Source organism: Protopterus annectens, chromosome 11.part0 (assembly GCF_019279795.1).
Source record: "Protopterus annectens isolate FY-2018-M chromosome 11.part0, PAN1.0, whole genome shotgun sequence".
Lineage (NCBI taxonomy): Eukaryota > Metazoa > Chordata > Ceratodontiformes > Protopteridae > Protopterus > Protopterus annectens.
In genome coordinates, this window is record NC_056745.1 from 58,207,858 (window position 1) to 58,233,561 (window position 25,704).

A 25,704-nucleotide genomic window follows, 5' to 3' on the forward strand; every position below is an offset into this window, starting at 1 on the left:
GCATTCTATATGAACTCAGGCAGGAACTTGCACCACCATTAGGCACCCTATTCAACCAAAGACTGAGTACCAGCTTTGTTCCAGCTGAGTGGAGGACAGCCACTGTCATCCCTTTACTCAAAGGTGGAGTGTCCACCAATCTGGAAAATTATAGACCCAGCCTAACTAGCATGATCTGCAAAGCCAAGGAATGGATTATCATGGACCTCATTAACAAGGACACTGGCAACCTCCAAACACTCAATCCCACACAGTTTGGCTTTGTCAAGAGAAGGTCATGTCTGTTAAATTTGATCAACTATTTTGAGGCAGTCACCAAAGCCATGGATGAGGGGAATCTATACCACCTACTTTGACCTGGCCAAAGCCTTCGACACTATTACTCACTTGGGCATAATAGATAAATGCTCTCAACTAGGCATCAATCCATATGTTACCAGATGGGTAGCTAATTGCCTCACTGATAGAACCCACCTAATCAAAATAGGGGAAGCCACCTCAACCAGTAGACCTTTATCGAGTGGCATACCCCAGGGTTTGGTCTTGGGGCCTCTGTTATTTCAGATATAATTTTCTGAGATGCAGGCCAAAACCAGTGGGCTATGGCTGACCAAGTTTGCAGATGACTGCAAGCTGGGAGCTGTCATCAATTCCGCTAGTGATGTGGACATCCTCCAAGAGGGTCTCAACCAAATAAATGACATGTGCCAGAAATATGGCCTCAAGCTGAATACAAAAAATGCATCATCATCCCCTTTGGGGAGAGTGATGTCCCCACAGATTATCACATTAATAGCAATGTCCTAAGCATGCAGTCAGTCATGAGGGATTTTCACACTCAGATTGATAGCAACCTGACATAACCACCTTGTTGCTTTCATTGTACGGAAACCTTTCTACATGGTCCACCTCATAAGTAAGGGTATCTCATCCAGGGACAAGGAGGTCATAACATCCCTGTATTCTTCCCTTACAAGCCCCATTATTGAGTACAATATCCCATTCAACATGTACCTCGCAAAGCACATGCAGCAGCTGGAGAGACCACAGAGGTTCCTCACCAGGAGAATCCAGGTCTCAAAAATATGTTATACACAGATAAGCTAAAAGCCCTATCCCTCTACTCTGTTTCATACAGACTCCTCAGAGGTGACCTCTGTCTGGCATATAATGTGATCTCGGACCCCACCTTGATAGGACTTCTGCATATCCACATGTCAAGCTCCACTCGAGTAACCACAGGCGCAGCCTCAACCTGGTCTGTGACATCAATAGGACTTGTTGGTGGGACAGATTTGTGTCCCAGAGACTCCTTCTCCACATCAAGCAGAGTACCTCTTTATCCCTTTTTATGTGCAACCTGGATAACTGGATGGGAAATAGAAACTGCATCCCTGGGATTCCACCCGTGTACCTGATGGACAGGGGCATTGGGTGCTGATTTGTCTATGCTTAGGCTAACCTCTTGGCTAGGCTTATAAGGTGCCTTATGGTCAATACCTAGTAACTTCCTATGATCCTATGATCCTAAATATACTTTAGAAGACATTACATTATTGAATTATGAAAACATAATTAATCAAATTAAAACTTATATCACTAATTGGAATAAAACGTACTTTTCTTTTCGAGATAGAGTTTATCTTATTAAAACAGTTGTTTTCAATAAAATATTATATTTAATTCAGTCAAGTGCTCTTTCCCCTAGCAAATAGCAATTAGCAATGATTAAGAATTAACTATTAAAAATTTTATCGTATCCTAAATCCCAGATTAGCTTATGCACATCACATATGTCCTTTTAATAAACAGGATTTAAAATTTCCTGATAGTGAAACTTATTTTTGGCATCTATCTTTAAATCAATAATGTTTCCACTAGATTCCTCATACATTGCTACCTGGAAAGATTTACACTTGGCTTTAATGAATAAGAAAAAAAGAAAAATTCTAGAATATCCAACATAATAACAGGCAACAAAATATGGATATTTATATCAAAAGTTTTTTGAATATATGATATGAATTTGACAGATGTTCCTTGTATTAGTGGCATTCTTAAATCCATAAGACATTTTGTAGAAAAATGTTTAGGTTTAATGAAATGTATATATCTTATGTTCCCATTTTGTGAATCTAAACATTTTATAAATGAATCAATTCATCACTAATGAGTGAATGCAAAGTAAACTTACTGGTGGTTATAATTTTTTAAAGATTCGCAAGTTATGTCAATAATATCTATTTTAGAAGAATTTAATTTAACATAAAATGAGGATTACCTAACAATTCAAAGCATTATACAATTTTTACAGTCAAAATTAGATATAGTAATATATCCACAATTGACTATGATACCTAAATTTCGACAATATTTATGTAAAGTTATCTATGATGATAAGATTACTGATTGCATTTTATCAGATTTATTTACTAGTTCAAATAGATATTTGACTCTTTAATCTATAGCCAAAACATCTATATCACCTTTCTGGAAAATGTATATATAGAAAGATATTCGCAGAACATTTTATTTGCCAAATACGTTGAATAAGACCATTAAAAATAAAATGAAATAAAAATGAAATGTTGAAGTAATTCAGAAGAGAAACCAGTCTGGGAACACATTATATACCATTGCTGAAATCTTTCTAATTTGTGGAAAGAAAGTGTTTTACTTAATTTTTATGGACAGTTAAATTTCGTCTTTTTAAAATATAATTCTATAAAATAATAATATTCCTTCAGTGGTTAAAAAAATCCAGTTTCTATTACTTTGGATTATTTTAGTTTTTGAGAGAAATGGTTATTTGGGGATCCACCAACTTTACTTTGTTTTCCTACAATGTTAAGATCAAGTCATGCTAAAAAAATAATTAAATCTGAGACCAGACATATTTTATCAATTTTAAATTTTGGCTTAAAATGTCAGATATTTTAACTAAATTAAAACATTAATAACATTTAGTTTCATGACATTATATCATATAAATAAATAGTTATTTTCTTTTAATTCATTGAAATCTTAATATAGTTACATTTATCTTTATCAGTTGCACTAAACTTTACTTTACTTTATTTATAGTTTAACAAGTTCATATAGAAAGCCTGACACACTTTGTACATAATTTAAATAGTTGTTACTATGAGATGGCTTGTGGTTTTGTTCTGGAAAAGAATGAATGCAAGGTTTTATTATTGATACAGTCTATATTGATTATTTACTCATAACAATTATAACATGTGTTTTATTTTGTTATTTTTGTTGCCATATATTCAATACAAATGTGTAAAGAGCAGCTGGTACAGCTCCATGCAGTTTATATGAATTATACTCATACATGTATGCTAGACTTTCTCATAAATGAGTAATACACACACACACATACACACACACACACACATATATATATATATATATATATATATATATATATATATATATATATATATGTATATGGATCCCCGTCTGAAGCTCAAAATCCCATATGATCAAAATTAATTTTCACAAGATGAAAATACCAAACTGTTGAATTCCTGAATGGTGATTGAGTCCCAGAGTAAATAAACAGTTGCAATATATGCCATTTTCTCCACTGTAGTGCAATCCCAGAAGATGGTATATATATATATATATATATATATATATATATATATATATATATATATAGTTAGGGTGTGTATAAGGGCACAGCCCCCCATACTGGCAGGAGTGGTGGCATATCTCCCACCCTAGGTTGGTTTTATTTACTACAGTATGTTTTTTGTTTAATTTTGGGCAGGTGTTTACTTACCCTGGGAAAATTTGCTGTTTGTGAATTTAACATTTTGGTATTTTCATCTTACAAAAATAAGTTTCAACTATATGGGATTTCAGATTTAGAAGTAGATCCAGATACAGATATATAGATATAGATATAGGTATAGATATACCTGGCCCTCTGTTACAGCTGTGAGGAGTTTTACATAGGTAAGCTATCTCACAAGTTGTTACAAAATATACTTATGCTTTTTAGTCTGAAAATACTTGGTGTAGACATTACATGAAGTGCAATTTGAATAGGAAATTCAATTTTTTGTTTGTTTTGGACTGCATAATTTTTTCTTATTTAGGAGGGTACTTGGAAGTGTTATTAAAAAAGAGAGATGGCTTCAGTGCCAACTAAAACAAAAATAAATTAAAATATAAGTAAGGGTGCTGTATAAAACATGCAAGCAAAATGGTACAGCCTGTCCTGTACTCTTTCTAGGACATTAATAGATACAAAATATTAGGATAACCAGGTAAAAAGTTAATGATTTTATTGATCATAAAAAAAAAAAAAAAAAAAAAAAAAAGAAAACAGAGTTAAGCACTTTCATTCCTGATTACTTGGAACTTTGTCAGAACTAAAGAATTAAAGTAATTATCCTTTTTATGCATTCACTTTGCTGCCCTTATTACTTCTTAAAGCTACACTCACACTTAGCAATTACAACTTGATTTCAGAGTAATGATGGTATGATGACCACATATAGAGGTTTTACCATTTTTAATTACAGTCACCTGACTATTACCCCTGATTTTCCCCCTTTTTCAAAAAATGTGCTTCTTTTGTCCCATTGAAAAGTTTTGATCTGGAGGATTGTATTGTTGAACTCAAATTGTTTACTAGGAAATTGAAGTTATCTGTATTATTTAAAGATAATATGAATTTCCTGCAAATAATAATAATACAAACATTAACTTTAAAATAAAAAGTATTTCTAATTCAAGTTTACACCCTATTATAGAAACGTGATTTTTGTACTCAAGATATTTTCAAATTATGAAAGAAGAAAAGCTTTTTTTTACCTTAAGGTGAATAAATCCTTTTGAATTATGAAACTGAATAAAGGAGGGTTATAGTTATTTTTGAGAATATGATGTTTGATCTATTGCAGGATGAAAATATGTACTCCACATCTTGCAGGGATAGGGTTAATATAGCCTTTAGTAAATTAGATGCATTTTAGAGGATTATCTTTTGCAAAAGACCATTATTTCTGATTTGTATGATTTTCTAATTAATTCAAGACATTTAATTAAGATTATTTTTGGAATTCCTAAAGTACATAAGGATATTAGCAATCCCCCTTTAGTCCTATAGTAGCTGCTAGGAATTCCAAGACCCATCCACTTGCAGTTTATATAAATGTATTATTGAAAACTATTATCAAAAGGTCTGCCACTTTATTAAAGACTCATGGGACTTTTTAACAAGATTAAATAGGGTTCTCTGGGAAGAGGACACATATATTTGCCACTATAGATGTGGTAAATGTTTTCCTGTATTTCCCAGGAACAAAGAATGTCCCTTTTTCAGGAAGCCCTATTGACTCAGGATTGTTTAACAGCTAAAGCATTACATTTGTGATGAATTTCATGGGTATAGTAGTAACAAATAATTGTATATACTTCAAAGGAGAAGTTTACCAGCAAATCATAGAGGTAGCAATGAGGGCAGTATGTGCCCTAATGTTTACAAAATTGGTTTTATGGAGATGGGAAAATATTTTTGTATTTTCTTCTTCCTATTTCCAGTATTGTAGGGCTAACTTTAAATATTTGGATGTCATTTTTGTATTTTGGAGTGGCCCCATTGATATTTTTCCATATTGTGTTTCTTATCTTAATGACACCAGAGAATATATTGAGTTTACCTACTTCTAGAATAGAGATGGTGTAAACTATTTAGATATTTATATATCCAGAGGCAAAGTGGGTTTAGGTCAAACATCTATAGAAAACCAGCATATATTAATTTATATTTCCATTTTAATAATGCCTTGAACACCAAGAAAGGGTTAGCCAAAAGATAATTTATATTGCTATCATGAATGATATCTGAAGATGAGATGGTCAGAATAGAGGTTAACAAGCTTTCACATATGTTTACAAAAAAGGGGTATCTGGTAGGAATTGTCAATGAGATTAGGGACCAAATTATCAAATTTAGGAATAGTAAGTTTAAGACACTTATAGGAACTGGTGATGAAGAGATATCTTGTAATAAATTACAAGGATTAACAAAGGAATCTGATGCTGATGTAAACTCTTTCAGTAAAGTCTTGGTGATCCAGTATAATGCAAGTAATAAAATTAAAAAGATTGTTGAAGAAATTTTGAAGAAGTATTTTAAAGTCAGTGAAATGAAGGGTTTAGTTGGATTGCAACCTACTTTTGTTGATAAAACTGGTCTAACTTGAAAAATACTTTGGAAGAAAAATGAAACATTGGGTGGACAAAAATGTGGGAGTTCCTCTCAATGTAAGTAGATACAAGTGACAAATGAAGTTAAGTTAGAAAATATACAAGGTAACTATATAACCCTGCAAAAGGCATCTGTGGAAATAAAGGATTAATATACATAGCTAAATGTTCCTCCTGTCCTCCCTTTTATGTAGGGAAGACAGGGAGAACATTTAGGAAAATAGTTTATGAACATAACTGTGATATTCTTAGAGGTAATAAAAATAATGACCTATACAAACATAATTTTGTTTGTAAGAGTTTTAAAAGGTTTATTTTAAGCATTTTAGAAATAGTAACCAACAACCTTAGTGTGGTGCATGGGATAATGGGTCTATATTATAATTGCGAAAGAAAGAAACCATGAATATGAAAACATCGACACAAAAAGACAGAACTACCAGATGAGTGAAAATCACAACATCAAATGGATTTCCCTAACCAACAGCGCCATGTAAGTATACCTAAACCAACTACAAAAAACAATAACAAAACACACTTTTGCAGGGGGGCAAGTCCCCATGCACCCCCACACCCTCCTACTTAAATATACCATCTCTGAGATTGCACTACAGTGGGGGAAAGGATATATACCCTTATCTTCAGAATCTCCCTGCTGGCTGAACAAATCTGTTCTATGTTTTGCCATTCGCTGTTCAGGTGGTTCACTCCTCTGGTAGTTTGCTTATCATGTGTCGACATTTTCGTATTCACAGTTTCCATCTTTTGTGATTCTGATATAGACCCAGAACCAGACTAAAATACAAAGAGCTAGTCTGGCAAATCAAATTAAATGCCAGTACACCACCTTGGCTGAATGATGTGCCCCTTTTACCTGTTATAAAATTACAGGCAGCTGAGCTTTAATGAAAAAGTTTAATTAAATTAATATATTTATTAAATGCATTTTTTATATTATTTTATGTGCAAAGTATTTATTAAAAAGGTATCTAAAACAATAATAATATGAATTATAATAAATTGAATTGTGGTGAGTCTAGCTTTAAGAAGTAATTCAGGACAGCAAAGTGAATATATTAAAAGGATAAATTGCTTTAATTCATTAGTTCTGGTAAAGTTCCAAGTTATCATGACCAAGAGAGCTTAACTTTGTTTTTCATGTTTTCTTTTTTTTTTTAATGGTCACTAAAATAATTAACATTTTATCTGGTTATCCTGATGCTTTGTATCCATTACCATCCTGGAAAAAAATAATTTATACTGTTTTTTTCTGTCAGTATTAAAAGTGCATCGTGTTGAGACATGTTCCCAGATAATTACAGTGTTTATTGTTTCTGTAGTTTGCAGGAAATCACATTGTTAGAAACAAGACAAAAATCAATAAATATTCACTAGTCTAACATTCGCATATTTGTTTCCTTTGGATTTGTTTATCGTATCTGCAACAACACATTAATAAGGCAAGAATGGATTTAAGCATCATTATTTTCTTTATCGACAACAAGCTTTAGATTGTCAGCTCTGTGCTACCACTTTATGATTCATTAAGCTAAGGAAGCAAAATGCTTAAATTCCAGATTTATTAAGTGGACTCACCTTGCCTCTTACTTTTAGAAGAAAAACAATGTCTTTATTAGACTGACACACAGTCACATAATCTTAGATGAGACTGACAATTCCTGCTCACTACTCTTCTAACTTTGCAACGCTTTAACTTCACCAGAACTGGTCTTCACTATATTTTGAGCACCATGCTTAACTTTTACATATGGGTATGTCACACACATACTTAAGTTAGGTTAACACTTTAGTGGCTTGAAATTTACTCCCGGTAGCTAGCTTTCAGGTTATATCAAATACTGTCGAATTAAAACTATATGTGTTAATGATTAAAATTTCACTTAGAATTTACCAGTAAATAATTTTAAAGGTGCGTATAACATAGTGACCAAAAGACCTGCAGAAAAAAATGTGAAATAAGCCTTCAGCATTTTAAGCACTTAAAACCATGAGCCTTTATAAGTTTGTATTTCAATTTCAATTTCAGAAATTTGAGACAAATGTACCGATATATTCGAAGTGAAACAATTGTGAGTTGCATACAGTCAAAAGACATGAGCGGACAGTCAGAATGATTAGAAACTGAGGTTATTGATATAATAAAGCTAGAAAGGCTCTTAGTACTGTATTCTAAACTGCAAGGACTTGGAAATCAGTGACACAGAACAGCCATCAAGGCATCCATGTTGAGAATACAAAATAAAAGTCTTAGTACTGTATTCTAAACTGTAAGGACTCAGAAATCAGTGACACAGAACAGCCATCAAGGCATCCATGTTGAGAATACAAAATAAAAGTCTTAGTACTGTATTCTAAACTGCAAGGACTCGGAAATCAGTGACACAGAACAGCCATCAAGGCATCCATGTTGAGAATACAAAATAAAAGGTTATGACCCAACTATAATTCTTTGTAATGCTTTAAGTTTTATCTGCTTCATATGCTACCTGTTACACCAAAAAAAAAAAAAAAAAAAAAAAAAAAAACAGAGTGAGAGAAAAATTATTTTAGGAGCATGAAGCATTTTACAAGTTTGAAATCTGATAATGCACTTACTGCTGTCAAAAAGAAAGTGACATATCTCTCACCTTCTTTGCTTACCAATTCTTGACAAATCCAAAAATAATAGGTGGCATTCACTTTAAAAAGTTAATTGAATGAAAGGCATCAGATCAACATGCATTTTCCGAAAAAGAAGAGCTATGAAACTCTAATGCCTAGAATTACTGACTGAATGTAATCCTGAGTGATCTATTATAAAATCAAACATTGTATGAGGGAAAGAGCAAAAAATTAGGCAAAATCAGGAATTGCCTTCAGAATTTGTGACAGCTGAGAGATATGGATAGAAAGCAAAAATGAAGTGCTCCTCTTCCAAACTAATGGCATTGCAAGTGTTTGAGAGTAAAGCTCTAACATATTTTTAAAACTATTTTGCCTTCTTTGCTACCTAGCATTGTCTGCTGTTACTACCTAGAACAAGACAAAATCTTAACAGCACTTAGATGTTTGTTCTTAACAAGTTTTTCTTAAGCATCCTGAATGCTATTAGGAATAAGTTTCATGCACATGTTTATGTTTTCCTTATTTTGTAGCATAATAGTAGTGCTGTATGCATTCCATAGAGGACTATGAGAAAAAGTACAAGGTGTTTTACTGGCTTTGAAAGCCAGTAAAGCCCTGAGCAAGCAGTAGTATTACTCAATTCTTAGCATGAGACCTGATATTAACAGTGCTTAGAAAGGTGTTTAACAGTTAAGCACTTTTCTGAGTGCTGCTAATATTGGGCCATATGCTAGAGTAGCACTTAACTAGGTTGTCTTTTTTCCCAATATTAGGCATAATCACAAAACTCCATGCACTGTAACTGTAGAAAGTATTGATGAGCTTATAAAAGTGGATAGAGTGCTAAATTTTGTATAAATTTAAATAAAATGAAACTACCATAAAGTGAAGGAAAAAGTCACAAGTCCCCCAAAGACAAGCTCTTCCTAAGGTGATTAAAATAATTGTCAAAACTGACCAGGTTAAAGTGGAGATAAAGAAGACACTTTAAGTGGAGGTTAGCATTCCATAGTGTCATAGTTTGTCAATGACTCTACAGAATGAGATAAGCATAGGTTGACATCTGGATTATGTCTGGAACACAGTGATAAGTATATATCAACAAGAATATTTATTACTGTCAGGTGCCATCTCACACATAATAATCATGATGCTGTTGTAATACATGGAAACAAGGCTTCTGCTTTAACTCTCAGATTAAATTATTCTGGCAAGATAAAGGCCCATCTGGCACTATAGTGAAAAGAGACCTGCATCAAAAGCACATTGATTCAGACTCACTATAGCCTCTGGATGTATTTCTTTCTGCATGTGTGGACTGACAGATGTTTCAATTTCTGCCACCTGCAAGGTGTAAATATAATGGATTAGTAGTTTCTATGGCAACAGAAGGCCTCATGGCCATGAGTTAATTAATATGTTTGATCTTCAGCACTGAAAGATAATGCTCAGTTCTGGAACCAAACTACAGCTCAGGCAATGTTACTTACTGTACATTTAATTTAGTAATTTAGAAGTTAAAAGATAATGCTGTAGAACAATGATGCATATGTCTGCATGTCTTGCATAATCACATATTAAACCCAATGATATTAAACCTATGGTCCGACAATGTGTTTGCCTTACATAACTACAATGAAGGTCAGTACTACAATGGCTGCTGCTTTGTTACAAAACTGTACTAATTTGTTTTTATTGCTGTCTGAGCACTTCCATATCTTATAATCCAAGTATGCATTTTTACTGAATAGGCATACAAACAAAGGGAAATTGGTGGTAAGTGTAAATCTAACTACAGTTATTAATAGTACACTCAGGGACCTTACAATTTATTCAACAATGAATGTATGCACATCCATTGAGCTATGTAAAAGATGTGATTTGTTAAAGAGGGGCAGTTAGGGATTCAACAAGAAAAAGTCAAGTTCATCCAGACTGATGAAATATTAAAAGTCATATATGTGTAAAAAATGACACAAATTTTATCTACAGAAAGATCAGATTTATTTAACAAGTATATACAGCATACGAGAAGGAAGAAAGAATGAAATATAAAAGAAAACACACTTTGCAGACATTGCATTTGCTGCAACTTGATACAGATATGGACACAATCAGACTCCAGATTTCAGAATTATGTTTGTATGCTAAATACAACCTCAGATGCCAGATTAAAAGTATTGCTGTTGGACATGTGAAGTGGTAAGATTTATGAAAGTATAAAAAAGATCCAACCACGAATGTAGGCAGAACGACCTTTATAATAAAAATTACAAGCGCTTTCGTCTGGACAAGACTTCTTCAGATACAAAATACACACGGGTACTACAGAAATTTATAATGCCTCACAATGAAGTCAATTAAGCTTTTAAAGAAACACACACATATAAAAAAATTAAAAAAATATACATGCAATGATAAATTATTTGATACACTAATAATAAATACATTGGACTAACAACCAGAAACAGAAGTAAAAAACATCTAGTTCTGCAATATGATTTGTGTTAAACTCTGGCTGCTTTTGCTAGTAATACTGGTTTGATACTAATGTATTCATTTAGACCAGGAGCAATCTGTGCCCTCAGCCTAAGTTGCCATTTGAGTTCTTTATTTAATAAAATATTTTTACAATCTCCCCCTCTGACATTGTCTCTAACAACTTCAATAACGCCAAATTTATAATCAGAAAAGGAAGCACATATCTCCGAATGTTTAAAAAGTGCACTGCTTTCCTTGGCTGTCCTAATGTCATATGTGTGTTCATATATTCTGTCTCTGAGTGCCCTCTCAGTTTTTCCAACATAAAATGCAGGGCACCCAACACAGATCGCCAAGTAAACCAACATCTTAGTTCTTCAGTTGCCCCTGCAGAATCTCACAAAACTGTTAAGCCCATTCTTTAGTCTAACATTTGCATCACTAATAATATAGGAACATTGGCTGCAACTACCACAAGGAACAGTGTTTTTATTATTAAAGTATCTTGCATTGGTATCAATATACTCAAATACTTTTTTGAAATTCCTTCCAGTCCTCAATGTAAATATAGGTTTTGGTCTTACCGCCTCAAAAAGATCTTTGTTACTTTTTAACATACACCAATTAGAACTAATAATGTTGGTAAAAATGTCAGAAAATGTAGTAAACTCTACTTTTAACAGCAAACATGGCAATGGAAATTACATTAATACACATGTTAATACAGGATTTGATGATGACATTCTCCCTCTTGTGTCTGATACTCATGATCAGGGGGTGCCATCAGACAGAGGTACGAGTCACAACAGACCCCTTGATGAGTTAGACGCCTTTTCTGAACCACAAGACCCTTTTTTATTCCCCAGGAGGTCAGAATGATTGGCCAGCAAGACCAGGCATCCCCCAGATCCAGGTCATTCGAGCAATGGCTACGGGATGAATTATGGTTGGAAAAGGGTGGCTAAGAAGGGCAGATAGTTATTCAGGAAGGGACAGATGGTATTCTATCAGAATACAAGGGTTTCAAAATCTACAATTATGCTTCTCAAGTGATAGGGAAATTACATTTTGACTTTTTCTCCAGAGGTTTCAAATATGTTAAAAGTAACCCTGGTGATCTAGCAAATGTCTTGGTTGATTTCAAACTATTTTTAAGAAAGTTAAATTTAAACATGATTTTTAATAAAACAAATATAGAGAATAACAGGGTTTCAGACAGTTTAGTTCGAAGTAGTACTTACAATCCACCCTTTCACCCTGTTTTATTGCTATATGAAAAAATAGCTATGGATGAAATTTATGAAGCCTTTTATAGGCATAAATTAAATTGTGGTTCAACCAATTTAAGACATGATGAAATTCAATTACTACATCAACTACAAGGGCAAAAAGATCTGCGTATTATGCAACCCAACAAAGGAGGGGGTGTTGTTTTGTTTAACACCGAGGAATATTACAATTCTATTACTAACATTTTGATGGATTCCTCTACTTATTGTCCCATTTCAATTAATGAAATCAACATAGCTTATGGGAGAATTGATTCTATTTTAGAAAAATATCTATTAGAAAACAGGATTGATATTAAAACACACAGATTTCTGAGACAAAATAATTCTATTATTCCCACTTTTTTTGGACTACCCAAAGTCCATAAATCTATTTTAGCTCCAACTTTTCGACCTATTGTTTCTGCCAGAAATTCCAAAACACATTCATTAGCAGTTTTCGTTGATCATGGGATTTTCTTAGTAAATTAACCACAGATTTGTGGAGTGAGAATGTTAGTTTCCTCACCATTGATGTGAAGAACTTATTTACTTGCATTCCCCATGAACTGGGTTTTGAGTATTTTAGTGACAGTATTTACAAACACTCTTCCCTAGATAAGGATAAAATTCAATTAATTTTGGAACTTTTGGAAATTGTCTTAGACAACAATTATATTAGTTTCCAAGGTGAATATTTCCAACAGACCAGTGGTGTTGCAATGGGGGCAGCTTGTGCCCCCATGTACGCCAACTTGGTCTTGCTGGAATGGGAGAGTAGATATGTTTTTGGTAGTCCTTTTCACGACAACATTAAAATCTATCTTAGATTCCTTGACAACATTTTTATTTTGTGGAAAGGAACTACAGAAATGCTTACCTTGTTTATGGATTACTTGAACAATAGTACCAGTTTTTTGGCTTTTACACATACTTGGCATCCTGACACTATTAACTATTTGGATGTTACTATTGTTAAAACCAATAAGAATTTTAAATTCAAGATTTATCGTAAAGATACCTGGTGCAATAGTTATTTGCACTTTGATAGTTATCACCCTACATTTCAGAAGAAAAGCCTTGTAAAAGGACAGGCAGTCAGGATTGCTAGGATGACTTCAGATTTCGATGATTTGAAGAATGATTTTCTTTTTTTAGGTAACAAGTTAATTGAAAGGAATTATCCTTTAGACATGGTTTGTGATATATTGGTTAAGGTTTATGGTGAATGGGGCAAAAGATATAAGCCTCTGTTAGGTCAACCCTTTGTGGTTTCAGGATCCCAGGGTAGAGATGTCAAAGACTTGGGTCTTGTGTTACAGAGTTTACAACATTTTCTGACATATTTACCAACGTTATTAGTTCTAATTGGTGTATGTTAAAAAGTAACAAAGATCTTTTTGAGGCGGTAGGACTAAAACCTATATTTACATTGAGGACTGGAAGGAATTTCAAAAAAGTATTTGAGTATATTGATACCAATGCAAGATACTTTAATAATAAAAACACTGTTCCTTGTGGTAGTTGCAGCCAATGTTCCTATATTATTAGTGATGCAAATGTTAGACTAAAGAATGGGCTTAACAGTTTTGTGAGATTCTGCAGGGGCAACTGCAGAACTAAGATGTTGGTTTACTTGGCGATCTGTGTTGGGTGCCCTGCATTTTATGTTGGAAAAACTGGGAGGGCACTCAGAGACAGAATATATGAACACACATATGACATTAGGACAGCCAAGGAAAGCAGTGCACTTTTTAAACATTCAGAGATATGTGCTTCCTTTTCTGGTTATAAATTTGGCATTATTGAAGTTGTTAGAGATAATGTCAGAGGGGGAGATTGTAAAAATATTTTATTAAATAAAGAACTCAAATGGCAACTTAGGCTGAGGGCACAGATTGCTCCTGGTCTAAATGAATACATTAGTATCAAACCAGTATTACTAGCAAAAGCAGCCAGAGTTTAACACGAATCATATTGCAGAACTAGATGTTTTTTACTTCTGTTTCTGGTTGTTAGTCCAATGTATTTATTATTAGTGTATCAAATAATTTATCATTGCATGTATATTTTTTAATTTTTTTATATGTGTTTGTTTCTTTAAAAGCTTAATTGACTTCATTGTGAGGCATTATAAATTTCTGTAGCACCTGTGTGTATTTTGTATCTGAAGAAGTCTTGTCCAGACGAAAGCGCTTGTACTTTTTATTATAAAGGTCGTTCTGCCTTCATTCGTGGTTGGATCTTTTTTATACATTTATAGTGTTTGCTGCTTTGTTTCAGTGAACTGTTAAGATTTATGAAAGATTAGCTGCAACTACAGATGCATATGCAGATGTACAAGAAACATATGAAGCTATATATTTTAGACCAATAGGAAATAAAAACATAGAAATTTATAATTCCTGAGAAGAGAACAGCAGCAACATGAGAAGTTGGTAGGAATACACAGATACATACAGTGCAAGGTTACAGATAAACACCACAGAAGGCATCTCTATCAAGGGTGGTCAAGATGGCAAACTGATAGCACAAAGTCTTACCTCTGCTTTATTTTCCTTTGTTATGGCAGGATTTTATTATACAAATGTAACAAAAATGTATCTTCTTATACATTTTGAGTCTTTTAAACAAACTTGGACAACTATTTCAAAGAAAAATCAAGTTTTTATGTTTTTTCTTTGATTTTGTCAGAAGTTTTACTGACTGTTATGACAGAATGGGCCACTCAAAAGTGAAGTCTTAAGACAACTCAGTGAAAAAGGAACTACATTCTATGATGGGAAGCATCCAGGAGCTCTCTGTTAAATTTGATAAACTTGAGATCAAAATGGACAATATAAAATAATATTTCAAGAAACAAACAGAAATGTTAAAAGAGATAATAAAACAATAATCTGTTCAGATCTCAGCAATAGAAGACACATTGAATGACCTGGATAGCAGAATGGCAGAGAGTGGGAATAACACAGAATTTCTGTTAAAATTCTTTGCTTTTGGAAAAACTAGAGGACCTACAAAGTAGATCTAAAAAGAAATAAAAGTAGGATATATAAAATACTGAAAAGGAAGAAAGAGACAATATGTTGCAGCTTTTAAGTAACTGAATGTCTAAAAATCTAAATCTACTAGAAGCTCTCTCTTTTGGTATTGAGAGAACCCATAGATCTCTTTTGACGTATTCTTTGAAGAAAAATCCTCCAGTCCCCAGATCTATTATTCTAAAAAAATTTTCCAGCCAATAAAAGGACCTGGTACTTAAGACTGCTTGGGCTAATTGTCCAATAAAAAAAAATAACAATGCTATCAGGTTTGACAATGACTATACTGCATCTGTTATGACCAAAAGGAAGACGTATTCCATTCATCAAGACTAAAAGTCAACTAATTTTTTCCAGCTAGAATGGTCAACTATTTTTTTCCAGCCAGAATTGTGATCTTTTTACCAGATTGTCAGAAAACTTTATTTGTCTAGAAGATGCAGTGGACTTTTCTCAGAAAAATAAACTTTTTGATTGATCAGAAAATATGGATTGGCCTGGTGGTCAAGATGTCAGAGTGAGTGCAGCAGTTTTTTGTTGCTCTGTCTATAAGTTTTATTTCTGACAGGATTTATTTAATTTTTTTAAAATACATTGGGAAAAACTACCTGCAAACATTCTTTTTATTGCTGTGGATTACCCGAGGAAGAAAAAGTAACAATTTTCAGTGATTTTTCTCACAGAATTCCTGTCAGAATATTAGCAGCTTTATACAGATACTTGAAATATGAGTCATTCAAAGTCATCAGCTCAAGACAGCTCTATGAAAAAAGAACTGCAGACCATAATTACAAGTATACAGGACCTTTCTACTAAAATGGACAATCTAGAAAACATTATGGAAAATATGAAAAAGAGAGTAAAAAGCAAATTCAAGATTCAAAGGAAATAATTTCAAAGCACTCAGATCAAATAACCAACATAGAAGAAACTCTAAATGACATAGATGGAAGACAGATAGAGAATGACAGTCAAATAAATTTCTTATTGAAGCAAAACAACTTATTAACTGAGAAAGTGGAAGATTTGGAGTCAAGGTCAAGGAGAAACAACATTAGAATTTTGGAGTTCCTGAAAAGACAGAGGGAAGTAATATGATTTTTTTCCTGAATAATTGGTTGCCTAAAGTGCTAAACCTCCCGGAGTCACTTTCTTACGGAATTGAAAGGGCTCATAGGTCTTTATCAAATCCTTCTGTATCAAAAAATCCAACTTCAGCAAGATCCATCATAGTTAAGTTTTTGTCAACATAGGATAAAGATCTGGTGTTAAAAACTGCCTGGACGAAGAGCCCCGTTCAAGAAAATGGAAGAGTTATTAGATTTGATAATGATTATACATCTGTGACAATAGCAAAGAGAAAAGCATGTGTTCCTCTCATTAAAGACCTTAAGGAAGCTGAAATAAAAGCTCAAATACTCTTCCCTGCTAGATTAAAAGTCAAATTTCCAGATGGTCAGAAAATCTTTAATAATATTGAAGAAGCAACAGAATTTGTCAAAAACATAACTTACTAGACAAAATTGAAGATATAGAACTTTCTACTCCAAGCCTAAAGAGGCAAGCTACTAATGGCAAAATAACAGCAAATAATAAGCCCACAAAAAAACTTAAAGGGAAGTAAAGCATAAGTTTCTAATTTCCAGAGGTTATTCTCCCTCGGAATAGGACAAATAGTGCAAATATGAGGTAAGATTTTAAAATAAATATTTACAACTATATATAACTAATTCTTCTTCCTCTTTTTATAGTAATTACTCTTATTATTATATAGGTAATTACTTTCTGCCATTTCTCCTTCCTCTGCTATGAGGTTTTTATTCCCTATATAGATTATAATATAAATAAAAACAAATGGCCTATAAGCACATACGATCTTGTCATAATCTTACAAGATTGTGATTTAATGTCTATTTTAATTTAGTCGTGTGCTGAGTGCCGTTAGAATAATATTAAGCTATTGTTTAGAAATAGTTTATGTGTCTTTGTTCTGTAACCTTAATGCATTAAATAGAGCTGCAGTAGCTTTAAATGCTGGAACGGGGATTGCGGGCACCTATACAGTCTGTCAGGAAGCTTTGTGGGCTTTAGATTGATTAAATTTTCTTTGTATGTATTAAAGTAATTATGATGGATGTTTTGGGGAGAGAGAGTGTTTTATAGAGAAATGCGGTCTGTTGTTTAAAAAAAAAAAAATATTAATAGCTGTATAGTGCTACCCTGTTTAACCTGTTTTTTCTATTTTACATGCTTTTTTGCAAATCATGAGTGCACGAAAGCTAGGAAAGCCAAAAATAACTGAAAAATGTTATACCTACCTCGTGTATGCAGTTCATTTTTGAATACAAAGCTTCAAGAGAACTAAATCACAAGCTATTCATTGATCCATGATTTTGAGACTGGTGCACTTTGTAAAAACTTCTAGTGATGACGTAATTGTTCTTTGAGCCCTGGTCGCACATAAGAAATAACTGCGACAGGCGATAAGGATGCAGCAAGGGCATTTTGCAGCTGAGACATTTAAAATATTCTTCAAAGTAGTTCTTTGACTGTAAGTTAATAATTTCCTAACAAAATGAATGTTTACTAGTTCTTCTTGATGCCAGAGACTAGATTTAATAACATATATGGTGGAAACTGTTGTAGTTGCAGTTTAATTCAGTATTCTAGGCACAACTATCACTCATTGCTTCCTAGCATTGTTTTGTATTGTTTTGTTTTCTAAACTTATTGACAGTGTGAGATACATGTTTAGTTATAAGGTGAACTCTGGTTAATTGTATGTAAAAATAAAATAACTTACAAACAAAGAGCAAATTACACATGAAGAAAAAAATAACATTTCTCTATACATAACACAGACACTTTAGCTATCATGCAGCTTCACTAGATATTTAATGTAAGGTAAATATAGCTGACTGAAAGGAAAGTTGGAAAACATTGAAATAGTGCATTCCTTTATAAGTTACAGATAGTTTTTTAAAAAAGGGGGAAGGTGTAATATTGTCACATGTTAATAATAAATACAGTTATCTGATATATAAACATCTAAATGTTTTAAATAAAAATGAAACTGTAAAGAGAACATTATTGATATTTCTCCATAAGTCACTTTTGGAGAACCATACTTGAGAGTTCCTTCACATATGTGTTATATATCTGATCTCCTTCACATATGTGTTATATATCTCATCTCCTTCACATATGTGTTATATATCTCATCTCCTTCACAAATGTGTTATATATCTCATCTCCTTCTCATATGTGTTATATATCTCATCTCCTTCACATATGTGTTATATATCTCATCTCCTTCACATATGTGTTATATATCTCATCTCCTTCACATATGTGTTATATACCTCATCCCCAAGAATCCTAGTTTAAACATTTCTCTTTTCATGTGAGCGCTGATACATTAGGAATGTTATTTGGATAATAGGAAATTGTTTATTATTTTCAAGGGTACTTCACATTCAGGCATTCCTAAAATATAGAAGGATGCGGTAAAGTAAGTTGATTGCATAGCTCACATAGTACTAATAATGGATTATAAGCAAATACATAATATAGTAGTAAGTGTTGAATAAACAAAAACAAAAAGCTGTTTTGGGAATAACACATATCCAGTTACTTTAAAAACAGCAAACACTTGTACTATCTGATCATTATATTAAAGATGCCATCATATAATAAATAACTAATATAAGCAATGTTGATTTGTTCTCTTGCTAATAGCAGTGATATTGACAACAATGAGGACTTGAATGAATACACTTCTGAAACAGCAATACTAGAAAGTTGTATAAATGGCTTATTATTGGAACAAAAGGGGATGAAGGAGACAGAGAAGGGTGCTTGAATAAAGTACATTTACTACATTAAATAAACTTAAAATGCTCAGAATAGTTTAAAAATACAGATTTCAAAATATTGGTCATACTTTGCTTAGATCATACATATATAGCCCATAAACAAAATGTAACTACCCGAATATAGACTGGGAACATTACTCAAGCCCCAACTTTTTAGCCCAAAGGTTCCTGGAGTTCATAAATTCAAATGCCATGGAACAACTAGTCACCGTTCCCACAAAAGGAGAAAATATACTAGATCTCATCATCACAAACATGGGGACAAAATGCTCCACACCGGAAGTATATCCCTCATTGGTGAGATCAGATCATAAACTAATCTCACTGGAAATTCACATCCCGCCCCCACCCCAAACAAAAAAGACCACAGTGAAGAACTTCTCTAAAGCAAACTTCACACTACTCAAGACTGGTGCGGTATCCTTCAAGGCCCCCGAGCCAGTGGAAACCACAACCCAAGCTGCGGAAGCCCTTACAAATGCCTTCTACGAACACCTCCAGGACTGCATGGATCAGGCAATCCCTAATAAAACCAAGACTCTTTCCACCAAGGGCAAACGTCCAGTCTGGTGGACCCCAGCCATAAACAAACTTTACAATAAGAGGAGAAAGCTGTTACATGATAGAGCAAAATCCATAAAAGAGAAGACACCCTTGATCATTATTAGTAAAAAAAATACGAGCACTCATAAAATCATCCAAGGCCAACTTTGAGAGAAAAATTGCCATAGATTCAAAAGACAATCATAAGGCCTTCTTCAGCTATGTTAGAAACCTGGGTGGAATCTCCCAGATATGCTCAGAATTAGTCCAAAATGATACAAAAATCACTGAACCCACAGACATTGCCAACATACTGGCGGACAGGTTCAGTGCAAACTTCACCCCTCTCTCCCCCCCAAAAGGAGAGATAACTATCCCAGCGGAGTGTAGCCTCCCAGACGCGCAGGTAAAAGCTGCTCTCTCTAAAGCTAAAAACACAGCATCAATGGGACCGGATGGTGTCCCCAGCTGTGTGCTACACGAACTCAATGAGGAACTAAACCCGCACATAAGGCAGCTGTTTAATCTTAGCCTTACCACAGGATACGTGCCCAAGGAGTGACGTACGGCAACTGTGGTCCCACTTCACAAAGGCGGTGCCTCTACGGACCCTGGTAATTACTGCCCCATAAGCTTAACAAGCCTGGTCTGCAAAGCTATGGAGAGGATCATAATGGAACTCATAAACAAAGACATAGGGGACTTGCAGACATTGGACCCGACCCAGTTTGGCTTTGTCAAGGGCAGATCATGCCTTTTGAACTTGGTCGACTTCTTCGAAACAGTCACCAAGGCCATTGATGAGGGAAAGGCAGTCCATACAGCCTACCTTGACCTTGCAAAAGCTTTCGACACAATACCCCACTCAGGTATTATAGAGAAACTTACCAGCTTAAATGTAAACCCATATGTCACAAGATGGGTTGCAAACTGGCTAAAGGATAGAACCCACAGGGTCAGAGTTGCTGGCACCATGTCAGACTCCAAGCCGGTCACAAGTGGTGTCCCACAGGGCTCAATCCTTGGCCCCCTGTTGTTTGGCATCTACTTCTCAGAAATACAGGCAAACATAGGAGGACTATGGCTGACAAAGTTTGCAGATGACTGCAAACTGGGCGCCATAGTGGAAAGTACATCGGACACAGAATAATACACTTCTGAAATAGCAATATTAGAAAGTTGTCCTTCAAAGGGGTCTCATGGAAACTGATAGCTGGTGCCAGAGCCATGGCCTGAAGTTAAATGCCAAAAAATGTATAGTCATACCCTTCGGGAAAAACAAGGTAACCCCAAGCTACCATATAGGTGGCAATCCACTAAGCACAGAAGAGGTTATCAGGGACCTGGGGACCCAGGTTGACAGTGGCCTTTCTTTTGACACTCACATTGCTAAAGTGGTTAGAAAGACCTTCTACATTGCCCACCTGATCATGAAGGGATTCACATCCAGATCAAGTGAGGTCATTGTTCCCCTGTACTCTTCACTTATCAGACCAATGATCGAGTACAATGCCCCATTCGGGATGTATCTCATCCGACACCTGCAGCAATTGGAGAGACCCCAAAAGTTCCTCACCAAAAGGATAAAGGGATTCCAAAATCTGTCATATGCTGCCAGACTGAAGAAACTCCAGCTCTATTCAGTCGCATACCGCCTGCTCAGAGGTGACCTGTGCCTGACATACAAGGCCATGTCCAACCCGGAATTAATGGACATGCTCCACCTCAAAAAATCCAAATCTACCAGATCCACTAGAGCAAGCGACTTAAACCTTAGCACGGATATAAATAAGACATGCTGGAGGGATAGATTTGTCACTCAGAGACTCCCTATGCTGTGGAATAAAATCCCGGTCCATGTGAGGCAGAGCACTTCGCTGGCTCTGTTCAAGAGAAATCTTGACCGGTGGATGGGAGATCGTAGGTTTACCCTGGGAATCATCTCTGTGTCACTGCTGGACAGAGGCAAAACAAACTAATGGGCACAATGTTTTTTAACATAAGGGGTGGTGTAAGCCACAAAACTTTGGGCTACGCTTATAAATGCCTTAGGGCAGATAGCCTAGTATAAACCTATGAACCTATGAACCTATGAATAGTTGAGAGGAGAATGGATGATAGAAGGAGAATGGAGAGGGTCTCTATGCCTTAAATATATAAATATATATTTAATACTCAGTATAATTTCAAATCATATACTTAAACTGGATGTACACTCTTTATTCATAGTTTAATTTGTATTAGGAAAATAATATCTTTTTTCATCTTAATGAAAGATTCGGATCTCTTATATTGCTTTTGAAGTCAAGCTTATATATGCTGGTTTATGAGAGCATAATCCTGTTACTCTAACATAGAGCTGTTTGTCAAACATGAATATTTATTGCATGACTATTTTATTTGTAATTTGTAAAATACTTAATATTCTATCATATGTCTTGAGATGTTTTTGCACTTTAATAACTAAACATAATGCTACATAATATTGAATAAGTTTAACTGTATACCTAATTATTAAAGGGCAGAAGCAGCAATATAAAGGTTGACTGGTTGTAGGACTGTTAGTGGTGATGGCTAAGATGATGCTTTCATCAAGCCAGGAAATTAGGTTTCCATGTTTAGTTTTGTATATAGTTATATATGTTATGATTTTCTTATTCATTTCTATTTACCTGCTCATAACTAAATTCTATAGATATATTTGTATCATTCTAAATGTTCTCTTATAAATGTTTGTCTTTAAATGTCAATGGCCTTAATAATCCTATCAAAAGATGGAGTATAGTTAGATATTTGAAACTGAATAAAGTAGATATAGTTTTTTTACAGGAAACGCATATTGTTGGCAGGGATATAGATAAATTATCTTTTAATGGTTATATGGTCCTTGTAGAATCTCACTACCAAACCAAGAGAAGAGGCATGATGATACTATGGAGAAAAACATTACCAATGCCTAAAGTCATCGATACTTACTCATTACCAATGCCTAAAGTCATCGATACTTACTCATTACCAATGCCTAAAGTCATCGATACTTACTCATTACCAATGCCTAAAGTCATTGATACGTAATCATTACCAATGCCTAAAGTCATTGATACATACTCATTACCAATGTCTAAAGTCATCAATACTTACTCAGACAAGAATGGCATGTCATGCCCGGCAGTTCTGGAGATAAACAAAAGATATGTAACTCTTGTAAATTCTTACTGGATACCTGGTTTTGGAGCGGTTACAGCAAGGGATCACTTAGAGTTAATAATTTCCAAATCCAAAGGAGAAATAATACATGCAGGAGATTTCAATTGCCTTCTTACTGAAAAAGATACTACTAAAAATGATAACTTTAGAATTTCCACTGCAGCTAAAAAGTTAAAGAATTTTATTAATGTATTATGTCTTAGGGATATATATGATTTAAAAGAGACACACTCATTAGAATACACCCATTATTCATATAGGTATGGTACACAAACAACAATTGATAAAGTACTAGTTACTAACAATATATTTTCTAAGGTCCAAGAAGTGTTAATTAGTTCATGCCCATTATCAGATCATAATGCCTTATTTTTTAAGGTTAATATCATGCCTAAAGACTTAATAATGTGGCAAAGATTACCTGTCTACATTACTACACTTAATGGATTTAAAGAGTGGCTTCTTGGTGAAATAAAATATTTTTAGACATCAATGATAATAATGAAACTTAAAAGGTTATACTTTGGGATTCACTAATATCCTATTTATATGGTAAGATCAAAAATTGGTATCTAAACAAGAGAAAACAATGGGAACATGAATTAATACAAATACAATTAAAAATAGACGGAATAAGGAAAAGTTTAAGCACTAAGGACATAAAAACTAATTCTGAACTTAAAACATTAAATACTAGATATGCAGAAATTGTAAATCATAAAGTGGCAATAAATCTAGAAAAATTCAAAATTCAATCTTATTCAGTGAACTCCAAAAATGTACATAGGTTGGCAGTCAAAGCAAAAAAATTAGTTAGACTAAGTCATATAAAAGAAACTACTGATAATACAGGAGTTAAAACAAGACATGTAACGGAACACAAAGAAATTCTGGAGGCCTTCAGAGTGTATTATGAGAAGGTAAATAATACAAATAGTGACTCTGCAGACAATATGCTTAAGTGTAATTTTTTGAATGAAAATATCAACAAAAGAGTAACAAAGGAACAAAATGCTAATTTGCTCAAACCAATAACATTAAAAGAAATTAAAGAATGCATTTGTAATCCTAAAAATAATAAGGCACCTGGATTAGATGGGATTATAAGAGAAATATATAAGTTGTTTCCAGAGGACACCTTAAAGACTTTAGAGGCAGCTTTTGAAGAATTTAGGAAAAATAAAAATATCTTTCCTTCATGGAAGTATGCTATAATATCTCCCATTCTAAAGCAAGATAAAGACCCTAAATTAGTATCATCATATCGACCTATATCTCTGCTAAATGTAGATTATAAAATTTTTACCTCCATACTTACTAAAAGATTGAATCAATTCATCCCCAAAATAATAGCAGATGACCAAACAGGTTTTATTTTGAATAGGAAAGTTTAGGGCAATGTCATCAGACTTTTTACCTTAATAGATGTTGTGAATAAAAAGAAAAAAGAACTATCAATTATTAGTTTAGACATAGAGAAGGCATTTGATTCTTTATCTTGGTCATACCTACTTAAAGTCTTGGAAACATTCAATTTCTCCACAGATTTCATAGAACTAATAAATAGTTTATATAAAAACTCTTTGTCGTATATTAAAATTGGGGCCTTTTTATTTAACAAAATTCAAATACTAAAAGGAACTAAGCAAGGTTGTCCTCTGTCACCTTTGTTATTTGCATTGTCAGTTGAACTGTTTGCAAATTACATAAGAAATGATAACAACATAAATAGCTTTATTATTAATTCAAATTATACTTCTAAAATACAATTATTTGCTGACGATATAATATTAACCATAGGAAATTTAGATTCCTCAATAAGACATATTACAGCAGCTATAGGACATTTTGAGAAACTTTCAGGTTTAAAATTCAATAGCAATAAATCTGAAACATTATTAGTAAATAAAAAAGTAAGTTCTGAATGGAGAAAACACAGTAATTTTAGTTGGGGGAATGACACTTAAAATCTAGGTATATATATAAAACCTAATTGGAAAGAAATTATACAAGTCAATTATAGAAATTTGTTAGGTATAATCAAAGAATACATAAACAAATGGAATAAAATGTTCTTTACTTTTGAAGAAAAGTTAACATTAATAAAAATGTGTATTCTTCTAAAAATGTTGTTCCTTATTCAAACCATAATTATTAGCCCTCCAAAAAAATAATAAAACAGCTCAATTCACTTCTAATTAAGTTTTTATGGTTCCGACAAAAAACAAGAATAAAGTATGATTGGCACAATGGAGATTGGGAAAAAGGTGGAATTGCATTTCCAAACTTAGAACTCTATGCTGAATCAGTTATAATTCATATCATGAGCAAGTGGTTAAATAACAAGTATACTTCAAGCTGGAAAATTTACACATGAATATTCTACTATCTAATGCTGATGAAGCAATAAACAATGACAGACATTTTTACTGA